This window comes from Chanos chanos, chromosome 4 (assembly GCF_902362185.1).
Source record: "Chanos chanos chromosome 4, fChaCha1.1, whole genome shotgun sequence".
Taxonomy (NCBI): Eukaryota; Metazoa; Chordata; class Actinopteri; order Gonorynchiformes; family Chanidae; genus Chanos; species Chanos chanos.
Genome location: NC_044498.1, coordinates 43,102,457 through 43,122,254, shown reverse-complemented (window position 1 = coordinate 43,122,254; position 19,798 = coordinate 43,102,457).

Sequence of the window (19,798 nt, the reverse complement as noted above, 5' to 3'; positions counted from 1 at the left end):
AATGCGAATTTAACATATTGTGCAATATTTTGCCTGTGAAAGTCCGGCATGTATTTGCAGGTCCATGCACTCTCCATTGAATGTGGAAATTTACAATAGAGCTGCATTACACTTTGACATCTAACTAGTTAACTTTACTTGAAAATGTTATGCAAACTAATTTTCTTGATTAAGTCAACGAAATGTTACTAACATAATTCATGTTACATGTGTGTAACTAATTCAGTCAAAGCAACGGCTTGGCACTGTGGTTTTGCACTTGATATTATGGTATAAGTCTTTAAATCCTTGTTTATTTAATTTGTAAATTATACGAATTCTCAAAAATGAAACATTATCATAACTGCCCGTCTTTAAAGGGTCACATGAGCTGTGCTCCCCGCTAACAAGTTAGATAAATTGAGACAAATAAAAATTGTACACATCAGTAACAAAAGTCAATCCTTTTATCTACAGGAAAAGAGTTACTACTCTATCTGAAAATACAGAGCCAAGTCAGTATGTGTTATCTTTACACAGGGCTTTCTATTTGATGGTAGAGAGATAAGACAAGCTCAGGATCTGACAGGTCCTGTTAAATTCAGATGGTGGTCTTATCCACCCACCAGCCCCCTGTCTCCTAGACTCGTGCAGGTCAAGAACTGACCAAACTTTTCAACCATGCTTGAAGCTCTGCAACAGAAATTAGAAGCCATAAAAAAGTCAATTCAATTTACGTTCCTTGATTAAAAGGAAATTCTAGGTTGAAATTTTGACTTGATCCTTCCTGACTACCAACTTTGTCGATGTTTGTCCTCTGTGTGTATACACTGACACTTGCTGTCACAATATATTCTTGAATAAGGTTTAACTTGAGTTTTAAAAGGAGAATTTTCTTAGAGGAGTTACGTCTGGCTTATCTATAAACAGGGAAGGGACGGCATGTCGTTTAGTTAAGTGTACTCACCTCGAGTTCTCACAGGAGTCCTCCAGGGACAATCACAGGCTAGTCTTTCACTGTACATAATGGAAAATCTTATCAGCTGCTTGTTAATGAATGGGTGTATGTTACAACTTTGGAGATATTGCAAACAGTTACGATTACAGTGGACGAACGCTTTGGCGTGGATACCAGGAGTAAATTAAAACCTTAAGCTCTTTTGTTGAAATTGTGGTGAAGATAATGTGTCAGTGTTTTGCAAGCTCTTTTTACTCAAATTACATAGTATCTGTCTGTGACCATTAGAGCTGTAAATAGAGGATAGCAAGGGGCAAGAGCAAAGTGACTTCATTTTAATATTTATATTTGAAAATTTATTAACGTTTGAAAATTCAAACATTCAAATATATGTTTGTTGGTTTGTTTGTTTCATCAGAATGTCATCTGACCATTTAAGATTACAACAAAAGAATGCAAAATAAAACTACAATTTATGAAAGACCTTGAATCAGATTTCGTTTTGAGAGTTTGGACCAAGAAGAGCATTCCGGGTTCGTATTCATTTTCGGTATGGTGTGAGTTCTTAAAGACTTGAAAGCGTAGAGATATCACAACCTGAAAGCATTTCCTCAAATGAATGTCTACTGTATGATGTGCTGTACAACAAAACTTAGTGCAGGTCCTCTAGGGAAGCACTTAACAGTAAAGCAGAGAATCATTAAACTTTTACATTTTTTTTTCTAAAGTGATCACGGTACTCGATCAGTCAAAGACAGATAACCCCTGTAGTCGTCTCCGCGTTGTCTCTACATATTTCTCAGCAAAAATGTCATCAGAGGCCATTATGGTATGTTTAATTTGGCCGGCACCTGTCAACCAACTCCTTATCTACAAAGCTTCCAGCTCCGCTAGCTTGTTTGTGGGCAGCAATGGGTCATTGCCCCTCCGTAAAAGTGATTACCTGCTGTCTCCACCGCAGCGAGCGGCGGTGGATCTGGCCATCGCGGTGTCGGGGCCAGATGCCTCATCACGAAACACAATTTCATGGCTCATCAGAGCCCATTTAGAGCGCGTCTAAAGCACCTTGTGAACCCGCCGTCCTTAAAGCGGATGTCAGACTCTGCAAGACTAATGGCGAATTAATTTCATCATTTTGCAATAAAAAAAAAACAAACCAAAAAACGAAGAGAGACATCCGGAGGCCTGCCTAAGCGACGTCAGTGTAGACTCCGATTTTGTATCTTAGTCTTTTAAATTAATGAAACATGATCCTCCTTTACAAAGTGAACGGCCTTGAATCAGGTTCTAAGACTGAGAGTTCTGAGTTCGTCAACTCTGTCCTTTTCATTCTTTTCACAAACTGTCGAATGAATTTCGAGAACGCCTCACTCATCGACTTGTTTTCATTGTCAGTCTTTTCTGCACTGTTCCGTCAGACCGTCTCTCGTACGTCTGTCGTCCATAAAGAATTTTGTTTTTGACGAAGAACGTCTTTGTGTTGTTTGTGTGCATGTCTGTTGCATGGTTTGTGCCGTCTGAATGTGTGCCATTAAAACGTGCATTGTCTTTCCAGGTGGTGAACGCAATTGTGGAGTACATGAGCTCATCTGCATCAGAAAAGGTAAGCAGCCAATAAGTCTTCAGGAGGCTGCCACCTCGTCTACATTACCACTGTCTTTAACTGTCAACTGTTTTAACTGTCAGTTATTTCCGTCTCTGTCTTTGTCCATCTCCTTGACTCTGTCATATTATTGTTCCTCTGTTGTGTCTTCTGTCCTGCGGCATGTCATTACTGCGTCTTTCACTCTGTGGTGTTGTATATTTGATGATACATTGATGCACTTTTTTTTAAATCGATCCATGTTTCACATATCTTCTCTTTCCATAAAAAAAAAAAAGAACCAAAAACAAAGCTAGCTTCAGTATATAATGTCTAACCACTGTTAAACAGTGACCCTGGGGCAGTTTCTCTGCCTTTTCTCTAAATGGTTCACTGGGAATCTTCCTATTAAAGTTTTTTAAGCTCTGGAAGTGGTCTCATACCATGTACTCGACTGCAGATGCTGTGAATGCTTAATGTTAATGTTGTAAAATAAATCAGTGAAAGCACTAAAATCAGGAGAAAGGATACGCTACTTTGTCTTTCGGTGAGAAGTGAGAGATGCTGTCACATTGGTTTGTGTCACACCGTCAAAGTCTGTTAACAGAAGTTACTGAGGGCTCCCCAGCCTTAACCAAAGATTGATTCAGGTCAGCAGGAAATGACATCTGTCTCTCTAGCCAAGGCTTCTTCATATACAGCCCTTTGATTTTACAGCCAGTCAAAGAAGGTTCTAGTTCTTTCACATGGTAATACCTGGGTCCAGTCTAGATTAGTTAGAACAGTATCAGCTTTGAACTGCTTGAAATCAAACTACTTAATTGGCTTTTTTGTTTTCTTCTTCAAAGACATATATGTCAAATATATAAAGTTGCTCTTTCTGATAGATGCTCTTTTCTTAGCTTCATAACCTATGTGTATGTTCAGCAAGTATGATCAATGTTTTGAAATTCTGTTTATTGTGTCATGGACATGAGAACAGCCATCCTGAGAGAATGTTTGTATGTAGGAGTCAAACTGAGTCTTACAGTTTTATGATTCAGTGAATTTCACTGTTTCTAGCACTGACAGTTTACTTAACTCAGAACCGAGATCCGACAGTATGCAGGGGTGATGTGATAAGCTCCGCTGAGTGTGTGTGCATATGTGTGTGTGTGTGTGTTTGTGTCTGTGTCTGTGTGTGTGTGTGTGTGTGTGTGTGTGTGTGTGCGTGTGCGTGTGTGTTTGTGTGTTCTGGTCCCCTACGGCCCTCTCTGACCACTGCCAGACACTCTGATTCCTGCTGACAGGAAGCTACACATTGTGGCCAGTATGGAGTTGCTATGACAGGAAGCAGCTGGTCTGGCCAGTATCAGAAGAAATGGAATAGAACAGAAATTTACTGTGTCTTGAATTGCTGTCAGTAGGCTCTTAATCAAAGCACTAAAAGCAGATTTAAACTCTGGCATCCTTCATATGGATTTATATCTGTTTACGATTCGTTTTTTATACGTACTTTGTCAGTTGGTGTCCTTGTGTCCATTTGATTTTTTTTTTTTCAGTCATTTCAGTGCTGCCAGTTTGGACATTAAATTCTGACTCCAGGCATTGTGCAATATTCTGATCTCACACAATGCACTAAATGTTGATGACTAATTATTTTTGGAGTGAACACACACACACACACACACAAAATCTTCAAATATTCAAAAGCAGACGATGGTACATGTTCTTCAGCGGACTGCTGCAGCTGTGTCTAAGGAGACAGTGTTTGGAGTCCTGCTCAGTGATTTGGCTGTATTGAACTTCTCTATGCTGCTTACCCAAGGCTGGTAATCATGTCACTTAGAGTCTGTGATTGTCATGATAATTGAGAGAACTCCTGCTGTTTTCCTTATCGGACTGGTAATGAATCACTCATACAGCGCCGAGAACCTAGTGTGAAATCAGACAGGGAGCCGTGCCTCTGAGTGTCTGTGTGTGTGTGTGTGTGTGAGAGAGAGAGAGAGAGCGCGCAAGAAGAGAGAGAGAGAGTGTTCTGTGCCTGCGAAAGGTGAGGGTGGTTTTCTAAATGTGTTTGGACTGTTGGACTGCAGGTGTTTGCATGAAAAATGTTTGCGTTTGTGTGTGTGTGTGTGTGTGTGTGTGTGTGTGTGTGCATTATGCATTGTATCTTTACAGGGCAATCTCTGTGTTTATAGGAGTAGGTGAGTGTGCGTGGGACCCTGAGAGCACTCATGGTGTTGCTGTTACGTGGGAGTCTGCGGTGGTGTGTGATTTGGAGATGGTCAGAGAATTTTGACACGCTGATGCCTGTTTCCATGACAACCAAACCAAGCAACAATATCCAAATCCAAACGCCAGACACACAATACAAAACCATAATCAGCTTTTTGATGAGAACGGATGACTTCATTGAAGGTCTCATTGTTTTTCATGCAAATAACCAATCTGTTTTTCTCCATGCTATGTATCCCTGACTGGCTCTTCTGAAGGCACAGTTTAAGAGTGTATATCTGCAGAGCATCTGATAGTGCTGCTGTTCACTGTAAATGACTGAGTAAATTACAATTCGAAGTCATGTTGTCAGCAAATTTGTACAAAATTACAGTCTCGTGAATATAGGCATCCTGCGAAGGATATTAGAGTTCCAATTGCCCCTACCCAGTTCTGTATCCTAAGCAATATTACAGCAGGCCTGAGGATTTCAGTTTGAATCTCAGTTTGAATAAACTTTTTAAAACTGACAGGTTGTGGGCTGCTTGATGTTATGTTTCTGTGGTAGTTGTTTAAAATAGCATTCAGTCATTTTATCGCTTAAATAACTGAGATAACTCAGACTGGTCCCAAAGAGGTTCAGTCTTTTACGCATTGCTGCACCTACAGACCTGTGTCAGCCTCACTTATGTAGCTCCCAAAGTACTTTTGCCGATATTTGTATTGATTATAGAATTTGCTATTTAACTAGACACATTTCAGTCCAAAGAAAACAAAACACAGACAAACATCAGGCAGTTAGTGTTACTTGGAGGAAACATTAAGGAGTCTTTTAGAGATGACTTTGAGAAAACCAGTCCGGATACTTTGTTTTCAGGACTTCCGTTTCCCCTTACACTTGGCCTGTTTAGAAGGTGTTTGAGTGGAGGGAGCAGCTGTGCCTGATCTCCGGTCACTCCTCGCTGTCCTAGATTGTGGCTGGGCTCAGGCAAGCGTACCTTTATCACTTGGCCTGGATTCATGCGGTGCAGTATAGAAGACCTCAGGTGTGGCTGGTTGCATAGGACTCGCGGGAAGGCTTTTTCTTCCCCATTCTAAAATTTCAGATGCTAAATGCAACACTAGTTATCCAGTGCGTGTAACACTGCAAGTGATCAGAAATGGACTGGGTTTGTTCAGATATAGTTATGAATATTGTGTTATCATGACACAATACTGAACATTTCATAGACCTATTTGCCTATTCTACATTTTTTTTTCCAGGCAACTGTCAGAAAGAGTTCCTAGTTATATAGTATAGACTAAGCAATATTTAATATAACCCTTTCACTCATTGAAGACCTCTCATATTGGCCAAAATAGACAGGAGAATGGCAAAGAAACCATATGGCTAACAGCACTCAGAACACATCACCTTAGGTTATGCTGCAAAGTAGCTGATAAGATGCCCAATTTATCTCTCAAGGGTCGGTGAGTTGACAATCGAGTGCATCCTCCAGAACATTACATACTTTTGTATTGATTATCCTTTGCTGGTACTGATGGTTACACAAGCCTAGTTGATGGATGGCGTCATTTTTTGTGCATTACTGTCTGAACAAGGGGTTCTGAGACATGCATTAATAATAGTTTACTCCAGCTTTCGCTGTCATTGTTTTAGCTGAAAAATGGAGATGTCATAGACTCTTTTTGTGGATTGACAAGGACTATGCATCTTGAAGTAGGCATTAGCTTTACCATTTTACTTTTTTGTAACAGAAACATTTCTTGGACTTGAGTACATTGGGCACTTATTCCAAATGTTTGGACAAAAACCCTAGTTTGGGGTTAGAAGGCATCCTCCCTTGGAGGAAATCATTTTTACAATTAAATGCATCAGTCTCATACATGTTGAGATAAAAATTGATAGGCTACATGTACCAAATACCACTCAGTGGGAATCCCTCAATTACCATGTCCTCGTTTGCCCCTAGACATTCAATCACAGTTCCCCTCACATTAAGTCACAATGAGTGTCAGTCTAGGGAGGCTACTGTCCATTTATCTTTTGATTTGTATGGACAAAAAATCTCTCGGTGTAGTATGTGGTGTGCTCACCCTTCCTCTATTGTCTGTGTCCATCATCTGCCTCAATCTGATGGCATTTCTCCTGTTCTTTTCTTGCTGTCCCTGACCTTGTCTATTTAGCTGACATCTCACAGGATTTTATCTTATATGTCTTAGGATGACAGAGTGATACAGCTGAGTGGACATACACTGTAAAAGTGTAAAGCAATGAGGTCGCAAAAAGACTTTAATGGTAGAGAATGTAATAGAGGACATGTAGTAGTTGAAGTTCAAAAATTATGATGCTATTGGGCATTTCCAATGTTAATTAGCTGGCTAGTTCAAATCTAGTAACTAAACACAAGTTACAAATAAGCTAGTCAGCAAACTTAGCAATATGTCAACAAGAATGAAAGCATCAAATGAAACTGCAAGCAACAGTGTGTGAGTGGTCTGTAAATAGAGTATTTAAATATGAATGAATTCATTTAACATGAACCACTGTCTTTATAACAGCCAAACTAATTAGGCCATTATGTTTACAGCTACCTAGTGCCTTGTGTACTATAAAAGTCTCACAAGCTAAAGGCTCTATGGTCGATCTGCACCACCCCTTCTGTTCACATTTTGATGGACCTCCACGAGAACCTCTGAGATGTCAGAGGTTAATGTTATCCAGGTCATTTGACGCATTTAGACATGGGCCAACCGAGCAAGCAAGTTAAGAGTCGTTGATGAGCAACTGAACGTTTTTGTTCTTTGATCAGAACATATGGGCGAGTGAGACAGAAACGTAGCATGTATTGTACTGACTTCTCTATCTGGACAACTCCAGGAGCCAGGGGTTTTTTGTTTGGCTTTGTTTTTTTACAATGTGAATGTCTATTTTATGTGCTGGCCAGAGGATGGGCTCCCCCTGTTGAGTCTTGGTTCCTCCCAAGGTTTCTCCCTTCTATTCACTTCACTAGGGAGTTTTTCCTTGCCACTGTTGCCCTGAGCTTCCTCGCTGGGGGTCAGGCACTGATTGTTGTAAAGCTGCTTTGAGACAATTTTGATTTGTAAAAAGCTCTATACAAATGATCTTGACTCGACTTGACTTGGTGGTTCGAATCCCAGGTGGGGTTGTGTGGATGATAACTCACTGCTAAAAAGCTGCAGGCTCTGAGAGCCCTGCTCTTCCTTTAACTGCTGCCACTGTGGCCTTGAGCACAGCTGCTGCCAGTGTACCCTTGAGCAATGCACTTAACTTAAAGTTTTCCATTGCTGCTGCTACATGATACCACTGTCTCCTCTAGCCTAACAGACCCCAAAGGAGAAATCTGAAAAGCCCCTGCTGCAATTAAACAAAAGTGGGGAAAAAAAGCCATTCTATACATTAGAGTGTTCCTCAGGCTGTCAGGGGTCGTTAAATTTTCCACCCGCTTAAAACAACTCACTTAAACATCATTCCAGTCCCTCCATATCTTCAACCCACTGTCTCTTGTTAACCAACAAAATGTTCCATTAAATAAGATAAGAAAAATAGAGGGAGGGAGGGAGAACGGGAGAGATATATAGAAAGCAAAAGAGACAGATGGCACACCAGGAACAGAGTATGGTCCCATTGATCGTATCCTGTTTGCCAAATAGCCACACATAAATCAATTACTTGTTCTGAAAATAGCTGAGAGAGGAGGGAGGAACTGTGTTTATGATTTAGCTTGTTTGTCTGATATCTGAGCATCTTTCCAGATCAAAGAGGGGACCATTGGTTCCTGTCAGCTGTTAGTTGACACAATGAGTAACAAAATTAGGAGCTTCTAGATAGAGGCTGTGACCACACTGGCTAATGAAAGTCTCATTACATGCATAAATGTTTAATAATATAGGAAATTCAACCATCAGTGCACCGTGTACATTCACTTAGCCCTCACTGACTGAAGTTCTGTTTGCTGCAAATTCAAGCTTTGCAAACAAATGAGAACAAATTGACATTTTTATTTTCTTTGCTTTGACGTTTATAAGACCCGCATAGCTTGTTTAGCTAAAACTCTCTTGAGTTTGGATTGAACTCACAGCTTTAGCTTGAGTTAAGATTCCACACTGTGAATTCCTGGATAGAATGACTGGGGAATGAATGCTCACGGGACCAGCGGGAAAGTCACGAATTCTGATGTCTCTAGGCATGTTTGTGTTGGCTCCCTTGGTATTACAGTATGTTGTGTTGTTGGGTTGTGGCAGTATCTCCTTGTTTCTCTCTTTTGTGATTAATTGTGGTTTGCTCTTATAGTCATTTACACTGGGGCACTCTTTGACATTTGGAAGTAAAAGTCAGTGCATTTTTTTTTGTTAGACCTTTGCATCTCTTTTGAGGACACGTGTTTCCTTAACAAAGTCATACAAAGCCAAAATCTTATTGAATGTTAGTTGTTCTATCCATTTTTTAGGATTACATCCCCCCCCCCCCCCCCCCCTTGGTTTTGGCAGTTATAGTCACTGTGTCACATTGATTTCTCTCTGGAGGCTGATGAGAGATTCGATGAATATATTCATGGTTCTTTTAAAATGTTTCAGTCAATGAAAGACATTTATCCGGTGGAAACCAACTCCTAAGCAATCATCCAAGACTAGCGTCAACAGCTTGAGACTGCGTTTGGTACTTCCAATACTATTGTTAGCGCAGTGTTTGTATGTTGCTAATTCAAGCATCCTGTGACGTAGCCCCATATGCCTGTACTGCAATCCTAAATAGTCTGGTTTGGTTTCATGACCAGATTAGAGTTTATGTTTATGGTAGTTGGGCCAAGCAGGATCAATGGCTGACTCAAAGCTATTGCAATGGCAGAATGCCATCGTTATGTAACGAACCTCTGCCCAGGAACGTTCTGTTTTTTTCTCTCATTTGGGGCTAACATTGTACAATCAGATCGGCAATGTGGCATAGGTTGGAGCAAGTGTAATTTGTGTTTAAGGAACAAAGGTTCAAATATTAACCTGTGTTAGCTAATGTTTTTATCGGGGAGATGCTTTTATTGGAGGGATGAGAATATGTGTAGGTTGTGGATGGCTATGTTTAGGTTCAGACCATGTTTTGTTACTCTCTTAACCTATGTAATGTGTCAACACAGATATTCTTATATAAAAAAAAAAATAATACTCTTGTTCTGATGATTTTATCCGAGGGGGCTGCTGGAAAGAACGACACAAAGCTATTTAAATGTCACTTGGATCCCACCCCCCCCCCCCCCCCCCCCCCCCCCCCCCCCGAATCTCCTTATGAGATTCAACAAATCAGATTTCAGCCCCTGAAGCAAAACAGTTCAACCCATGACTAAGAAATTTACAGTAATTTGTTATACAACATGTCACAGTACTCTTTGATCACTACAATTTTCTATCCTGATATAAAAATATGATATATATATATAAAAAAAAGGTGAGAAGAAAATTGACATGGACGCAAATAAAAACCCCTTTATTAATCTGGCCTTGAACTTTGAGCAAGTAGCTAAGTAATTAAGTGGCAAGTTTACATGTCATGCTAATTATGCAAAAGTTTATCCTGTATGTGAACATATAAATGTTAAGCAGATTAACATTTCAGTTTATGAATTATGAATGAGGTTCTCTTTGTTTTGGTTCTTATCTGCTGGATAGTCTAATCAAGGTTTTTGCTTGCGCTAGCTTACAATTCTCCATTCGCCCTACAATCCTCTAATTTTATTCACTCAATCAACGTAAAAGTGTTTTTGTAACTGTGTAACAGCGAACATGCACTTTATGAACTGATCATGGTACGCGCCATGCCCAGAGTATGTGTACTACCGAAATGGTTCTCCAACCTTTCAACCTCTGACCTCCAAAATAATGTTTATGGAAACTTGTCACCTCACACACCATATGTGTGCACACATAAACCTACGTGATATATACTGGCCCCAGAATGTAAGAACAACAGAAAAACGACATATAAAAGCGCCTCCTCTCCTTTTTACGTTCTAAAATAAGACCGTGTTTTAGCTTTATTGGCTCTCGATCACAGCCTTGCTCATACGGAGTGATGCTAATCTGGCTAGTCTGCCAGGCACATCCCATCAGAGAGAAGTCACTCTTGCTTATTCATGCTGCTTACTACAGACATTTTGCAGCTGGTCTTGTGCATGATTCAGCTCTTGAAAATCGAGGCCACTGAAGTAAGGCTTTCACAGTTGGTGAACTCTGGACATGTTATGTAACTCATAATTTATGTGGCTAAATATATATATACAGGTGAGTACATAAAAAAAGGAATGCAGACAGACTTGTCCTCTCCTTCTCCCTCTCTCGGTCTCTTAAAATATTGTTGTTCTTGCAAAGCTGATAGCGTGTCCCCTTGTGTAAGTTCAAATCCTGGAAAAGCTGTTAGATCCTTACCTCACTTCACAGCATCAGGTCATTACTGATGGGGGCCAGGACCAGTCAGAACTGCTTACAGAGACCTTGTTCTAGTCTCTCTGTTTAGGTCTGTAGTCTTCAGCATGTAGTACAGATGTCAGAAATCCCTTCTCTGGAGGGTCACAGAGTGTGCAGTATTTTGATCCAGTACAACAAAATGATGCTTGATTCAGGTAATCAAATATTTCAGGATCTTCTGAATTCTGGATTTAGTTGTGCCAGATTAAGTGTGGAACAACTTATTCCATGTAGCCTATGTGACCTCCCAGAACTGACCTACAAGATATTGATACTGTTACTGTGTCTCTAGTGTCTTTGGCTGTGTTTCTGGAATTCTCTTCACCAGTTCTACTTTTCATTTGTTGTTCTTATGCCAATGCCTTAAGCTTACATCCGGTGCCAAAAAGGAGGTGGTGGCCCGAATAACATGCTATATGTTTAAAATAAGTGAAATTCAGACAAAGAGCGGATGGATGGGCTGGATTTTGGTTTAAAAATATGGTTCACTCACTGAACAGAAACACACTGGATCAAACTGTAGTCTGCATTTACTTTCTAACATATATTTTGTTAATATACTTATGAATATGTACCTGCTTTTACTTAAAGCGGTATATCTATGGTATTTGTTATTACCCATATGCACTATACATACTGTCCAGATGTTTTTTGTGATCGCAGTGATTACATTTTGTGAATGTTTTCTCAGGCAAATTCTCCTCCCTGGTAAGTTGAATGCTGGCAGGACTAGCACGCAGAGTACCAGAAGTGACAAGGTGTCATGATAACTTTAAATGGCAAGACACTGCTCCATCTGACCGGTTCCTTAGGGAAGTGTAGCGAAATTTTACTACATCACATCTGTGTATGTTCTGGCCCCCTAAAAGTGATGTTCCTGGCTGAAGGAGCAGAGACTATTTTCTGTTTTTCTATACATTACATATTATATACTTTTGAATGTGTGTGTGTGTATTTTCCATTTTCTTACATGCCTTTCCTTAAGTAAGCATGTGCTAAATTGTAATCTAGTGAATAGAAAAGCAAAAAAAAATGAATCTTAATCGTTATTAAACATACATTTATTCATTCTGGTGTTTTCCACTAAATACCTTGGATCACATAGAACAATTTTGTGTATTCCACACTTATAACAGTGAATGTTTAGATTTCCCAAACTTTGTGACTAAGCTGAGATTTTTCCCCTAACGACGCACACTCCATGTTATGAAACTTCCCTTCACACTGACTTCCTCTTCAAATTCACCTCGTATTGGCCACTCATTTGGTTTGTGTTTAAAAGATATTCTGTACAGACTAGACTAATTATCAGATGAGATTTCAATGAAAAGAGACATTGAGCGGCCTCGCATGTATCGTTTTTGAGTATAACACAAAATACAATGCCCAACCACCACTGACATGCCGTGTAATAGGAGTCAGTAGTGTATTTAAACACAGGCTGTTGGCTCAAGCCGAGGGACGTTGCCTTTTTCTTCCGTACAAGCTATCAGCGCTGACACCAAGACTGTCTGAAAGGATGGGGCGATTGCATTGCCTCTGACCGCTAAATAATTCACGCAAATGCGATAAACGCAGTGCACAGCATACTGCAGCCATCTGGAAGGAGTGCCCCGCTTGTACAGTATTCACACACAGACACACACACACACACACACAAACACATGGAGGTGTGGCTGGGATTCAGCATTAATGAGTTACCTGTGAGGTGCATTATGTAAAGACTTTGGTTTGTCTGAATAGATTTAAGCTATGGACCAAAAGACAACAGTGCCACCTGACATTTCCAAGACTCATTCTGGGGACTGGCTAGGGAGAGGAACAGCAGGCATGGAATGGGTAACGTGCATGTGTGTCTTGGCTTTTCCTTTGTGTTCTTATCTATGAGGATATTAATAGCCCGGTGTCTCGGTTTTCCAGATGACATGATTCTGCATGACCCCCACAGCCCAGTAATATCAAGAGAGATAATAATGGTGTTTTCACAGACTGTTGCTATTCAAAAAGTCTTGTTTTTGAACCGGAAAACTCTGTTCAAATTGGGCTTTTATGAAGGCAGTATTTTTAGAGAAGGTAATTTGGGGCTAAATTTAAATGTGGTCTGTTTTTTTTTTTGCAGAGAATGGACTGGTTGGTCTGTTATATCCAGGTTGCACATAGCATTTGGAAAATTTGGAAAGAAGAGTGCTTTCTTTGTGTGGTGTGTGTGTGTGTGTCTGTGTCTGTCTTTATGAGTGAGAGAGAGAGTGTGTGTGTGTTAAAAGTGAGAAAGAAGTGACAGCTGGGTTACACAGATGAAGAATATGACATTGGCACTCAAATTTTCCAGATATATTTCTGTATTTAGGTACTGGTTGAGCAGCTCATAAAACTTTCAAGACCTTTCCCTTGTCAATTCTCTCGTGTGTCTGTGGACCAGCATTTCAATTACTTTGAAATTTGAGGAAACAAAATTAAAATGTTGGGAAAAGGATTGTCTTTGGTATCAGTCTTTCAGTTAAATGGTTAGCCACTGGTTGCTTGACAAAGTGCTAGGGCAGAGGAGCTGGAGGCTCAAGGCTGATAGAGTGTCTCTGTGTCACAGGGTTAATCCCCCAGAACACAGACACTGGCAACAGAGTCACACTTACTGGGAAAATTGATGCCGGGACTGTCGGTAAGATACATCTGTTGACTCTCAAGTTTCTCAAGCATGTTTAAGTGGTCATATGAACCAAACATTCTTACTAGACTCCCAGCAGCAGATCAGTGAATTGCATTGGCTGGAGTTGAAATCACTGTATTTAACTGGAAAAGCCTGGAATTGCCGTTAATAGCAACCTGTAAGTATAAATGTGTCTGTCCATCCATCTGTCCGTCTGTCTATCTATCCTTCTGTCTCTCTCGTTCTATCTATACATACATATGTGTGTGTCTGTGTATATATATATGTGTGTGTGTGTGTGTGTGTTTATATATATATAGAGCGAGAGAGAGAGACAGAGAGAGCGAGAATGTCTATATGCTATACATAAATACTATATATTCAATAAAGCGAGGGAGTAACTTTATTTGTGGTAGTAGTAGTATTCCATATTATGTGACTGTAACAACAAAATGTAAATTATGGCCAAACACATGGCTTGTCTGAGTTATGCCTCCAGTCAAGAGGGATCATTTATTGACACATTAAGCATAATGCACAGTCAAATCATATTATATAGGAGTGTAAACTCACAAAGGCCCAGTACAATGTTTTGCTGGCACATCCAAATCGATTTTTCTCTCAGGAGAGTTTGTAATTTCGTCACCTCCTCCCACCATCAGTCAGTGGAATGGATTTAGCTGTGTCGGTGTCAGGGGATGGCAAGGGGAACTCAACACCCAAAAGCTTTGCAGACAGCGACCATGGCAACCATTACGTGGTGTCTCATTTGCAGCTCTTCACTTAACCATCACTCCTTTTCGTTCTTCCTCTCCTTCTCCTCCTGTATTTTTTTCTTTTCAGGTAGTCTGCATTCTTCTTTTCTTTCATTTTCTGCTCTGTTTCTCGTTCACGCTCTCTCCTCATATCACTCTGTCTGTCATGATCTCTGTCTGTCTGCCTGTCTCTGTCTCCCTCTCATCCTCTGTATTTCTCATCCTGTCACCTCTCTCTCTCTCTCTCTCTCTCTCTCTCTCTCTCTCTTTCTCTCTCTCTCATTTTACTTCCCTCTGTGTCATTATGTTCTTTCTTTTGCCCCATCTGCCGCTCAGAGTGGCAGTGATTTGCACTTGGCTGAGCTCCATCTCCACCGTACTAGTTGTATGAAGTGGTGTGGTAGGAAAAGTGCCAGTATGCTGTCAAATGCTAAATAACTGGGAGATATGGCAGGCCAAGAATCAACACTTTCTGGCCACCCAAACACGTAGTTAGCACTCTGTAATCACCTTAACAAATACAATCAACTGTGCAGTGTGGAAACCCTGCCATGGAACAGCAAACTAAGCAGATGGACTTGTAAAGTTTTGACACCAAGACAAGCAGCGGATTCTCACTCAGAAATGAAGAGTTGTTCTCTCTCTGAAGACATTTCAGTGTGTGTGTGTGTGTGCGTGTGTGCACACTTGTGTGTGTATGAATCAGTCCCTCAGCATTCAGGTCTTACCTGTTGGTTTTCTCGGCCCTGGTGCTTCAACACCTGAGAATTGAGCATTTGACTGATGAATGACAGGTGCTGAGTCTCCATTTTGTCCAGTATTAAACCAAAATACACATGCCGGTCACATGTATTACCATGACTGTGTTTCTAGTGGTGCTTTCTGGTGCTCTTTCGCTCTCGCCATTCCTTTTATTAATCTTTGTCTAAAGCATGAATTTCAATAGCTTTCTCACTTTTAGAAGTCTGATAATTGCCATACACTGGAGTTTTGCTTAATGCTTAATTTGTTTAGAGGTCAGCAGTGCACAGGCTCCTCTGGGAGGTGTGCTAGGCTGGAGAGAAAGTAAAGTGTTGCACTCTGGTAGAACGAGCTCCCGCAAAGCCCTCTCAGTTATATGTGTGAACATTCATTTTCTATTAGAGGAGAAACATACTCTGGTACTTATCTTTTATGTAATTCCTCTTCTCTTTTTTTTTCTTGTTGTTGTTGTTGTTCTTCTTCTTCTTGCAGGCTTTGGCTAGATACTAGTTCTACAAATCAGTACAGTCTTTGAAGCCTCAGCTGTTCACCATCAGTGTGTCACAAGTTCTTATTGCTCTCCTTGAATGCCATGCAAACACTGTGATTGAGCAGTGAACTCAGTCTAACACCACTCAAACTATTTCTACCTCCCTCTCTCTCTTTCTCCCTCTCTCTCTCTCTCTCTCTCTCTCTCTCTTTCTCCCTCTCTCTCTTTCTCCCTCTCTCTCTCTCTCTCTCTCTCTCTCTCTCTCTCTCTCTCTCTCTCTCTCTCTTTCTCTCTTTTCTCCGCAGTGTCTCCAGAGGCACTGGGGTTCCTCACAGCCATTGGGGTTTTCATCGTTCTCATGATTCTCCTTTTTTTATACCTCAACAACAAGCTGTCCATCGAAAACGCCGGCCCCCTGCCCTGCCTCGACGAGTACAGGAAAAGCAAGGACCTGCAAGGTGTGTGCATGCGTGTTTCTTTTTTTAATTTCTCTCCCACTCTCTCTTTCCCTCCCTCTCTATGACTCTTTGTCTGTCTAAGAGTGATCTTCAACTCAGTCCGATGAGACAGTACCAGTTATACTGATAACTCGGCTTGTCTAACCATTGCCTGTACTTCAGCTATTTTTTAGACGCTATCTTCTACATCAGCACGGTCTCAAAGTGACGCCTACGTCGTAATAGCTCACAATTGGATTATACCACCGGATGGCAGACTAGCATCACAGATGTTGTATTTGAGCAGTAATCAGCGTTCTCTGAGGGGGATCAAATAAGCAGGGAATGGATAATGGATTTTAGCTTTGTGAGACTAACAAACAGATTATTTGTGCCTTTGCCCTCTGCATTGATTATGTTTTTCGGTGCATCGATCTTAATGAGTTTCCATAGAAATGTGCTATATATAAAGCCAGTGTATGTAGTAAATGTACTGGCAATGTATGTAACAGAGAGTTATTGATTATTTCACAGCAAATCAGCTCCCAGCTGTAGTTCATGTGAAGTTACCGTTTATGTGAGCAATGGTTACCCAGCCAACGTCTTCACTAAAGCCTATGCACTATGTATGATTTCCTAATTCAGAGAAAAAAAAGAAGTCAGAGTTTGACAATACTGCATTGTCTTATTGCTTCTTGTCTCAAGTAGTAGTTTCTCACAAGTGGTTTTGGTTCAACCATCTATTTTGCTCTGTTCAGAGCAGAAATTCATCAGACATGCCTCTCTCTCTTAAATACAGCAATTCAAGTTTCAGTCTGGAAACAAAGTCATTGTTATTCAAAAGGGATCTGTCACAACTCTAAGAGCCAGGGGTCCTTGAAAATCCCATGTATTATGCATGTCTCCAGTGACTGGTACAACTGTTTGATCTTTATGTCAAAGCAAAACGAAATAGAAGAGTTGATAGAATTTTATTGCTAATTACCGAATTAATGAGCGAGTTTGGAAAAAATGAATATTGTTTTAGGAACACTTGTGTCAGAAGGAACTTCTGTTGTCATTCATCTGTCAGTCACAGAGTTAGGTTAACGCGTTGGCTTCTTTCCCCTCAACATCTGTGAGTGATCCGAGGGGTCAGACGCCTTGGGTCGATGACACAATCGATAGCCAAGACTGTCTGTCTGAATAGTGGGGATCATGTAACACCGCTGGGTGAAAGCCCTGGCTCACAACCAAAAACACAGACACACACACACACACACACACACACAAAATCTCACACGCAATCTCACACACACTCGCCGGCTAACGTTACTATCATGTGCAGACATACAGAACTACACACTAGGCCTGAAGCCATGCTTCCGCGCTTTCACCTACACAGTGTTGTACATAAATTTTGCCTCAGGTCAAACTTGCCCGCATTCAAACAAAACCACTCATAAATAAAACAATGGCTCGTTGAACAGACGCATCTATACAAACTCTCATTCATCTTTGTGCACGGATGCGTGTGCTGATTTGTTTGTTTGATAGCTTTATTTCCACTTAATACTCTGTGGTTCTGTTAGCAGATTAGCTCCTTTGTCCTCAGTTTACCCCTTGAGTATCCCAACACATCTGGCTTTGATGTCTCCCTCTCTGTTTTTCTTTCCGTTTTATTGTCTTCCTTTCTTCATGAATGAACAGGACTTGGAAATTAGTGATGTGCTAAATAGGGGGACGTGACTGGTTCCTATCGAGAGCACAGTCGATACCGTTCTGCCTCTTGCCTCAAGCGTGCCATACTGAATATTGACTGTTTACACAACGTGCCACAGAAAGGAAAAGACTGATCAATGTTTCTTTCCACATAACTGTGAGAGTGACTCACAAAAGTGCAGGGGTCTATTGATTAATTATTACTTTTGTTGGTTAATTAATTCCGTGATTTATTAATCTATGACAGCTGTTAATATTCATATGAATAATTCAATGGTCAAGTCTATTGCAGTGGACAATTAGATTGGCAGTAACTAAAGTCAAATTTAATAATATGATCTGAGGAAATTTGTGCAGTCTTTAGAGTTATTAAAGCTTAAGTGTGATCATCAGAAACAAAAATGTCATGAAGTTAAATAGTAACAATTAAAGAAAAACAAATAAAACTGTAAATCTACAAACTGTAAATTCTTGTTATTGTGTGAATCAGCAAACACGATAGCAAATATAAAAGAATGGCACATGCATCATAACTTAAGTTAAAGTCATTATCAGTAAAGCTAACTCCTTATAACCATGGTCATAGTAACTCTATGTCACTGGTCCTGGATATTTACTCAAAATGTTTGAGTGTTAGAGAGGCAATAAGAGAGACTTCTTACACCTACAGTTGGCTACTGCAATTTACAGAGTTTCAAAAACACAGAGCCCTTTCCATTGTCGTTCCCTTGAATTTGTAACGGTGTTGAACAGCAAAATCCCTACAAAGCTGATAATACCGCAATTACTCGCACTGCATATACACGGGCTATTTCATGATGCCTGTCATAACTTTAACAATGCAGCACCACCAAACTGACACTTTATCATTGTTGCATGCTCATAGTCCTGGAGTTTGACTGATTATTTTATTTAAAAGGAGCAAAAGGTCCCAACATCCAATGTTTCATTTCCAGGACGAATTTTACAGTTAGACATCTGGTGTGTAAAGTAGTCTGTTTGGTAGTATTGTTTCTATATTTGAGGTGAAGATAGAAAATCTTTTTCTCTGCTTGCGCTGCACATGCTTTTTATGCAAATGTCTCCGGTATCAGCACCCTGTGGATGCTAATTCTTTTGTTACGGCAAACTTATCAGCCCGGCGCTGGCTTTGTTCAGTTAGAGGTTGCTGTAAGGTTAGCCGGACTTTGCATAACAAATTGCAGTTCTGATTATGTCAGATGCAGACCTCCCGCCTCGGGGGCAAAATATCTGCGGACATTTCGGCATTACAAAACAAACTGAATGGAGAGACTGAATCAGATAATATCTTATTATCTAACGTATCTTATTCCAACCGTTTTCCAACGTAAACGTTAAGTTTAACGAATGGACTTTTTGAGGACATGTTCAGAATAGGCTAAAAGTTTGCATGTGAGAACACGAAAAATGCCTTTATGTCAGTAGCAGAGCCTTGTGTCCTATGTTGAATGGTCTTTGGGGCCTTGACTATTCCCCCTGCATCCACCTTTCACTACGTTTCTCCTCCGTATTACCTCCATTTGCTGCTACCTCCACGAGTCTTCGCTGTTTTGTCCTTAACCTTTATTGACGGCTGAGTGAAAATAAATTGATATATCACGCATTTAGGATGTTCCCCTTATGTGGAACCTGGCTGCTGTTCAGCGCTGCTCCCTGACTAAAATACCAATGAGCTTTAGTGAGTGTGTATTTCTCCTCTGGAATCTGCCCAAAGGGAAGGGACTTCCCTGTCCCTTCACAGGGTTATTCCATTCCCTGGCTGGAACTCATGTGAACTCATCTGACCAGTAACTCACACATGGGCACACTATCCACAC